The sequence below is a fragment of the Protopterus annectens genome, chromosome 4.part0 (assembly GCF_019279795.1).
Source record: "Protopterus annectens isolate FY-2018-M chromosome 4.part0, PAN1.0, whole genome shotgun sequence".
NCBI lineage: Eukaryota > Metazoa > Chordata > Ceratodontiformes > Protopteridae > Protopterus > Protopterus annectens.
Genome location: NC_056733.1, coordinates 658259647 through 658268406, shown reverse-complemented (window position 1 = coordinate 658268406; position 8760 = coordinate 658259647). Strand labels below are relative to the sequence as shown.

At 41.2% G+C, this 8760-nt stretch overlaps 1 protein-coding gene across 1 annotated transcript in view; it reads left to right on the top strand.

Annotated features, from left to right (window-relative positions):
* Positions 1–8760, top strand: part of ACAD10 (acyl-CoA dehydrogenase family member 10) — a 1588826-nt gene that overhangs the window by 153324 nt on the left and 1426742 nt on the right. The gene's annotated exons all lie outside the window — the stretch shown is intronic.

The following is an 8760-nucleotide window of genomic DNA, read 5'->3' as shown; positions in this document are numbered from 1 at the left end:
GCTCACATGTTTAGCACTACAGAAGTGAAGAGTGAAGCAGCTTGATTATTTCTGTAGGTGCAAATTAGTAAAAAGGGGCTAGTCTTTCAGTGGATTTATGCTAAGCAGTTGATCTGTCCCCTGACTGATTAGGGGAACTGCCCTAAACTTCTAGGCAGATCAGACACCATGGACTCAGTCCAGTCATTCTAGAGTTGTTTGAACAGTGGACAGTTGTTTTGCAAAATTCCATTAATACTGCCTTTTCTTCACTACTTTTAATGACCAGTAATAAGTACTAAATATTTATGTAATGTGTTTTGGAAGCTTTTTGCACTGTTTTATATGGCAGGGCATTCATTTTTTGGAAGCATTTGTCTTGAATTAATATATATCTCTGTTTATAGTGAAGATGCAGATATGAATGGTCTCAGAATATTTTAAATTGCTATTTTTTTAGAAGATTAGTATACTCTCCTGACTAGTTTTCCTGAATAGATTATAGCATGAGTTTTCAGTTTTTTTTTTTAATGTCAGCTTCCTTTCACTCTCTCTGAGTGAAATTGGTGAAGGAACCATGTACTGTTTACAGATGATTTAATTGAATTTACCTTTTGTAGGCTTTAAATTGTTCGTGTTCTCCGTACACCTTGCTTTGTGCCAGGTCAGAGTTTTGTGAAGAATCTGCATTCTTAAAGAAAGTTTTGTTTTTCTATGTGCAGCTTTTGTCTTTTAATGCTTTAGTACTATACTTAAACTCAAAAGCATATAGTTTCATAGTTTCATAGTTTAGTACTAGGCTATCTGCCCTGGGGCATTTGTAAGCGTAGCCATAGTGATGTGGCTTTCGCCACCCCATAAAATGGTACAAAATGCACAGAATAGATTTAGACTACTGTGCCTCTGTCTAGTAGTGACACAGTGAAGGTCTCCTTATATAATAGAATTAGTTTACTGTGCCCCTGTCTAGTAGTGACATAGATGTGACCCCTGGGGTAAACTTACGATCTCCCATCCACTCATCAAGATTTCTCTTGAAGAGAGTCAGTGAGGGGTTCTGCCTAACATGAACTGGGATCTTGTGCCAGAGCATGGGAAGCCTCTGGGTTATGAATCTATCCCTCCAGCATGTCCTATTCATACTTGTGCTGAGGTTTAAGTCTTTAGCTCTTGTGGTTCTGATGGATTTGGATTTTTTGAGGTGGAGCAGGTCCATCAGTTCCTGATTGGACATGGCCTTGTACGTCAGGCAGAGATTACCTCCGAACAGGCGGTATGCTACTGAATAGAGCTGGAGTTTCTTTAGTCTGGCAGAATAAGACATATGTTGGAGACCCTTGATCCTCTTGGTTCGGTACTTTTGTGGTCTCTCCAGCTGTTGCAAATGCCATGTGAGGTACATACCAAATGGGGCATTGTACTCAATCATGGGTCTGATGAGGGAGGAGTACAGGGGTACAATGACATCCTTGGATCTGGATGTGAATCCCTTCATGATAAGGTGTGCAAGGTAGAATGTTTTTCTAACCACTTTGACAACGTGGGTGTGAAATGAGAGGTCGCTGTCGACTTGGGTCCCTAGGTCTCTGATTACTTTTTCTGTACTCAGTGGGTTGCTGTCTATGTGATAATTTGTGGGTACTTTGTTTTTCCCAAAGGGATGACTATACATTTTTGGCATTTAGTTTAAGGCCATGACTCCGGCACCAGTTGTCCGCTTCTGTGAGGCCTTTTGTAGGATGTATGTGTCCGCTGGTGTATCGACTATGGCGCCTAGTTTGCAGTCATCTGCGAACTTTGTCAGCCACAACCCTCCCATGTTTGCTTTAACATCTGAGAAATAAATGCCGAACAAGAGGGGTCCCAGGACAGATCCCTGTGGGACACCACTTGTGACTGGCTTTGAGTCTGACATTGCTCCAACGATTTTAACTTTATGGGTTCTGTCCTTTAGCCAGTTTGCAACCCATCTAGTGACATAAGGGTTTACATTTAAGCTGTTAAGCTTATCTATGATGCCTGAGTGGGGTATTGTGTCGAAGGCCTTAGCCAAGTCCAGGTAGGCTGTATGGACTGCTTTGCCCTCATCAATGGCTCTAGTGACTGTTTCGAAAAAGTCAACCAGGTTCAAAAGGCAGGATCTGCCCTTTACAAAGCCGAACTGGGTGGGGTCAAGTGTCTGCAGGTCCCCAATATCTCTGTTTATGAGTTCCATAATGATTCTTTCCATAGCTTTGCAGACCAGGCTGGTTAAGCTTATGGGGCGGTAGTTCCCAGGGTCTGTAGAGGTACCCCCTTTGTGGAGTGGGACCACTGTTGCTGTACGCCAGTGTTCAGGTACATATCCTGTAGTAAGACTAAGGTTAAATAGCATTTTTATGTGCGGATTTAGCTCCTCTTGGAGTTCACGTAGCACGCAACCCGGGATACCGTCGGGTCCCATTGATGCTGTGTTTTTAGCTTTGCTGAGGGCGGCTCTCACCTGGACATCTGAGATGACAGGGAGATTACATTCAGCTGGGATAAGTATTTCTTCTTTTGGGGGTGAGGGAGGGGAGAAATTTGCACTGAACCTGTCAGCCAGAATGTTGGCAATATCTGTAGGTTCAGTGTATTTTTTGTTGTTGTGAACTAACTCTGAGCATATCTGAGGGTTTCCGCCCTGGTTTCTAACATAGCTGAAGAAGGCTTTGTGGTTATCTTTAGTGTCCTTAGCGATTTTTCTCTCAAAGTTGGCCTTGGATGTTTTTATGAGAGAACGTAGTTTTCTGCTAGTGTTGATCAGAGATGTCTTCCCTTTATGGGATTTTGCTCTGTCGTGCAGTAGCTTCCTTCTTTTGTTATACAATTTGTTAATGGCTGAGGTCCACCAGACAGGACGCTTGCCTTTGTGGAGAGGGACTTGGATTTATTTGGGATTGCATGATCCATGCATTCTTGGAGATGTCCATAGAAAGCATTTGTGAAGGATTCAGCATTGTGGGATGTGGTATCCACTGGCCCAGTGGGCTTAAAGGATACCATCTCAGTCTTAAGAAGAGTGAAGTCTGCTTTTGAGAAGTTTTTCACTGTGGTCTTTTGTGCTGGGGTGGAGGTGGGATATGTATATCCAGGGTGATTAGTTTGTGGTCAGATCTCACTAGTGAGGGGTATACCTCTGGTGTGGAGCATTTTGTCCCCATGTTTGTGATGATCAGGTCTAGTGTATTATCTCCCCTAGTGGGAGAGGTGACTAGTTGTTCCAGTGCATTTGAATTTATGAATTCCAGGAACCTTTGGGCTAGGGTGTTAGGGCTAGAATAATGTACCCAATCTCTGTTTGGGTAGTTGAAGTCTCCCAGTATGATGGTATTTTGTGATACATTCATATCCTCCAATGTCTTCAGGAAGGCTGAGTGGGGTTCCTGAGATTGGGAGGGTGGTCTGTAACATGCTACCAGTTTATAGCAGTTTTGCCTATGGTTAGTTGCACCTGTATGGTCTCTGATGCTTCATGTGTTGCTACTAACCTGGAGGTGTGGGTGTCCTTGATGAATATGGACACTCCCCCTCCCTTTGTGGTTCGGCCCGGGTTTTGGGGCCTAAAAGCATGATGCGAGGTATAGCCTGGTAGCGCTGGGGTGCTCTCAGGATCCTTGAACCAGGTTTCAGTTACTGCACAGACGTCGATGTTCACCATACTGAGGAGTGCATCGAGTGCCTGCATTTTGAGATTTAGACTTCTGGCATTGAGCAGCATTACCCTTAGTTTTTTTCCATTTTTGTTTTCTAAGGAGGTGGGTTTGTCTTTTGAGCCTTGCCTAAAAAAGGCACTATGGGGGTGGCAAGAGCCTTAGCCAATATCCGGAAGCCCAGTGGTGACATGTGCAAGCCGTCCCTTGCAAAGCAGCGTGGCTTGTCCAACATGTCATCCCAGGCAGACAGACATTGGATCCCCTTAGAATGACACCAGTACTTGAGCCAATTGGTCAGGGTCATACCAGCCTGGGCTACATAATCAGAGAGCTCCTCTATGTCTCTTTTCATTTAGTCCAGGGAGGTACGTCTCGGGTCATTCACGCCAGCATGGACAATGACGGAGTCATATTTGTACTTGCTTTGGAGTGACCTGAGTGTGTGTGTTATGTGGCGGATCCTAGCTCCCGATAGGCAGCTCACAGTCACCCTCTCCTTGTTCAGCCTGGTAAGCGGGACATCAGTGTGTCTGACTATAGAGTCACCTATTACTAGTGTATCAGGCATGGTGTTTGGCCTTAAGGGCTGTGATTGATTGACACACTGATTTATTGAAGTATGTGTTGCATGTGTTTTGTTTTGAGGTGGTGGATTTTTGGATGTCTGCTTTGGGAGCCTCTTTTGTTTTGATAAGTTATTTATTAGAGCCTCCGAGTATGTCTTTGTATTTTTATGTGTTTGGTTTGCAGTTGTGGTAGGTCTATTTGGGACTGGGTTTGTTGTGTGTGTGGTTACCATCTCCTCCTGTCTGGTCATGCCAGCCCTGAGTTGAGAGAGTTCAGCCTCCAGTTTGGCTCTGTAGTTACATCTCTCATATGTATTTGTGTTTGTTGGGAGGAGGAGAGGGTTGTCTGTGTACATGAGACAATTGTAGCATTGTCTCAAGATACCCAGATTGAACTGGAGAGGACACCAGTAATCTACCACTCGACATGCTAGAACAGTATAAGGGAGTGCTGTGCCTTTAAGGGAAGTGGATATTCACAGGGGTGGTAGGTAAATGGAGTGCTTACTTAGTAGAGAAGTTTTGAGAACAAGTGCTAGGCTTATAATATAGCGAGTAGTCTGATTATACTAAGAGTAGAGCTTCCTTAAGGGAAAATTTGAAGAGCAGACTTGGCGGAGCCAGAAGACATTTAACCTTGTTTAACTGGCGCTGCGCTATGCGCACAACCGCACAAAGCCATGCAAACGCGGATTTTAAACAGGGAACTTCAAAAGAGCTAGAAACAGTCCAAAACAACCAATTACTACAGCTCTTGTGCTGAGGTCACTTCCTACAGGGACAGGTAGGCTGCTCAAGGCTCCCCACTTCCACTGGTGAGCAAAGAAACTTCCTTCTATCCAAGTAAGGAAATGGACAACACAGGAACTACACCACAGCCCAGAATACAGCAAAGCCTGTAAACTGGTCTAAACTAGTCGAGGAGAGGCGGGAAAACAAGGATTATTTTTTTTTTATTTTTTTTTTTTTGTTTTTAGATAGAAACACACAGAAAATGCAGAAATAGTAATAAATCAGTTACACAGGCTAGCTAGATATGTAAATCTTTTCTTGATATGTTTTAGTGTTTGGGTTTTTAAGACTGTTGGTTTGCAGTAAAACATACAGCAACATTTAGAGACCTCTGCAGTACATTCAAATTCTCGTAGCTCAGATACTTTGATTTGTGGAACATGCGGATCTCAGATCATAAAACCATCACATGTAAATGTGTAGCATGTACTGTAGCACCCTGACCAACAGAAGACCCAGCAGTGTACCCTGGGATTCCGTTCTTGTGCCACTTCTCTTTGAACTTTACTTCTCAGAGGTCAAAGCAAATGTTAAGAAGTTGTGGCTGACCAAATGGACAAAACACTGTAAACATGTTGCCATCATAAACATCCCAGAGGCCACCAACATCCTTCAGAGTGCCTGCTTCAAGCAAATATCTGTGTCAAAACCATATACTGAATGTCAAAACGTACATAATCATATCACACAACAAACGTGACTTCCCTTATAATTATCACATTAACAACACATCCCTAAAAATTAATCCCATAGTTAGGGAACTGGAAACCTACCTTGAGAATGAAATGTTCTTTGATCACCATGTGTCCAGTGTTGTAAGGAAGTCCCATTTCATTGCACAGCTTATATCTAAAGGTATCATGTCCAGATCCAGGGATGTAATTGTTCCATTGTACTCTGCACTCATTAGCCAATCTTTGACTGTAATGCACTTTTGGTATGCTCCTGTCCAAACAATTGTCAAAACTGGAATGAACACACAATTTTCTCACTGAAAAATTAAGGACCTAAGTTGTAAAAACTATGCAGACTGTCTCATACTGTTGTATCTCTTCTTGGTACCACACAGGCTACTGAGAGGTGACCTTTGCCTTAGTTCAACAGATCCTGTTCTGTAAGACCTATTACACGTTCACAAGTCCAGTGGGATCATAAATACTTGCTGAAGGGATCTCTGTCTCTTTTGCAAAATGAATAGAACTTATTGGAGGAGGTATGTTTGTATCACAGAGAATACCACTTCCTTGCAATTGTCTTCCTCTCCACATAAAATAAAGTGCTTTTCTTAATATGTTCAGATGTAGTTTGGATAGAATGGATGGGTAACCACAAATTTTGCCCACAGTTCAGACACCTTTGTCCCTCATGGATAAGGAAAACGTATGTCCTCATGTATTCTTGTTCTGTCACTCTGTATTAGTTTTAACTCATATTTTCTATACAAATATCCTGGGAATGTAAACCTTTGCTTCTTGAGATCCTCCCAGATCATTAGCCTAGTAAATGCATATGAACCTACAAATCTCTGACCAAAGAATGCCAGACACTAACAGTAACACGAGCACTACTCGTTCCTTGGCTGCAGCAGTCTGTTGTGTGAGACATGTCGATATGCCTTAATGGGATGAAAGCTTGGCTTTTATTCCAGTGTTGTGCAATCTGTATATCCCTCTGGTAAGCACTAGTACATGCGTGCCAGTGGAAGACATGTTTTGCATAGTTTTTCTATGTTGGGATAACTGTTGAATGTTGCCAGCATAGACAAATACCAGTGTGCCACTGTTGTTGTCTTTTAAGTCTTAAAGTCTTCTACCATACATCTGTCAGCCACATATTCTTTTTTTTTACCCCTTTATTAAATTATCACTCGAGACGTAGGCAAATGTACATTAATATAAAAGGAAGCAAACAAGCCATCTTAACATTTTTTCAGTTATGTACGTTATACTTCCCTTATATTCTTTTTTTATAACTATCATTGCTCCATTTCATAAATTGCTGACTTCTTGTCTTCCTTTAAACCTCAGTCCTTCTCCAGAAGGTTATTCTGGAAATATTGTTCCAATAATTTTCATTTATTTCTATGTAATTTGCTCCTTCCCTTTTCTAATGATCCTACTTCCAGTTAGTTTGTTTGTGTTACAGCATTCATTTATTTCAGTACAGTTTGTTTAGACTTTGATTTTCACTGCGGTAGCGTTGTCGCCTCACAGTAAGACGTCCTGTTCGATTCTCAGCTAGAGCGTCTTCTGTGTGGAGACATGTGTGAATGGGCGTACCTTCGTTGAAGGTTATGCGTCAAGGCCGGCAACTTGGCACGTAAAAAATCTACTGCCAATCATTAGCGGACCGAAGTTCCACTGTGGCGACCCCTAACCGGGAAAAGCCGAAAGACACGACAAATAATTGCTTTTTTGGCAGTCACCAGAATTAAACTTAACAAGGCCTTTCTTAGTCTATCCAGTTCAGATCCTGTGTCCCAGCTCAAAAGATTCATTTTCTTATTTACAACCATTTGCTCGTCCAATATTTCTGACAGAGTACTCAGTAGGGACTTTTTAAAATATGCTAACTCATTACACTCCCAAAACATATGTTCCCAGTTACCACTTCCTTCCACATCACACCTCCAACATTTGCAGAATATGTGAGGAAAAATTCTTGAGTCTCCTTGGGGAATAGAAATACGTATGCAAACACTTCCAGCAGAACTCTTCTATCTTCTAGACTTTATTGTGTACATGGGAGCCATACATATGTCCTCCTATTGTTCTCTTGTAAATTGAACCAAGAAAAAGAGAGAAACCTTATGGAAAAACAACAAGGAACCAAAAACTTTCAAGGCAGTGCTAGTGCACATAAACTTAAATGTTCACACATTAAGCACTAATCACATCCAGGAACACTCATTTGAAAAATTAAAGTAACATTAGTTTAACAATAAAATTCTTAATGCAATATAATCCTAATCTAAGCATATACAGAATGCCATGTGTCCTTTTGAATTTTCTATTTAGGTGTGGTGTTATTTTCATTTTAATGTTATGATTATTTGTGTAGGGACAAAGCTGTCATAATTTTATTTATTAAATTGTTCTGTCCACAATATTGTGTGTGTGTACATTCAAGTTTATGTGCACTAGCACAACCTGCTTCACTTTGGGACTGCCTTGAGAGTTTCTGGTCCCCTAGTTAATTGCTTATTCAGTCTTTCTTCCCAGTCTTTTTGAACCTTTTATTTATTCTTAAAATTTTATATGTTGTACTAATTGTCCCTTTTTTAACAGCAGCTTATGTTTATTCAGCTTAAAAGTCTATCAGAGCAGGTCTTTTACTTAGGATTCTCCTGTCCCCCTTCTCTTTGCATATATTCTGATATCAATCCCTGGTAGGGAAGGCATTTTCTAGCTTGCAGCCCAAATATTTTCTTGGCCTCACCCAATTCTATTTTTTACTCTCTAGTTATTTGCTTTCAATATCTTGATTTCTTTGCCAGTCTTACCCAGTAAATGTTAGCTCCTGCTTACTTATTCTGTATACCCTACTTGCAGTCATCACTATTAGCAAATTTTCCTTCCCCTTTCTCATGTTGGTTTAGTTCTTAGAATGCTATCTTTTAGTTTGAGTATATTATTATGCATGGCTTTTGTTATTCTCCTTAATGGTCTGCATTTGAAATACTACTCTCTTGAATTTCCCACCACTTCAGCATCCTTTTCCAATTTGAATTATAACTTTCTGAGTATATT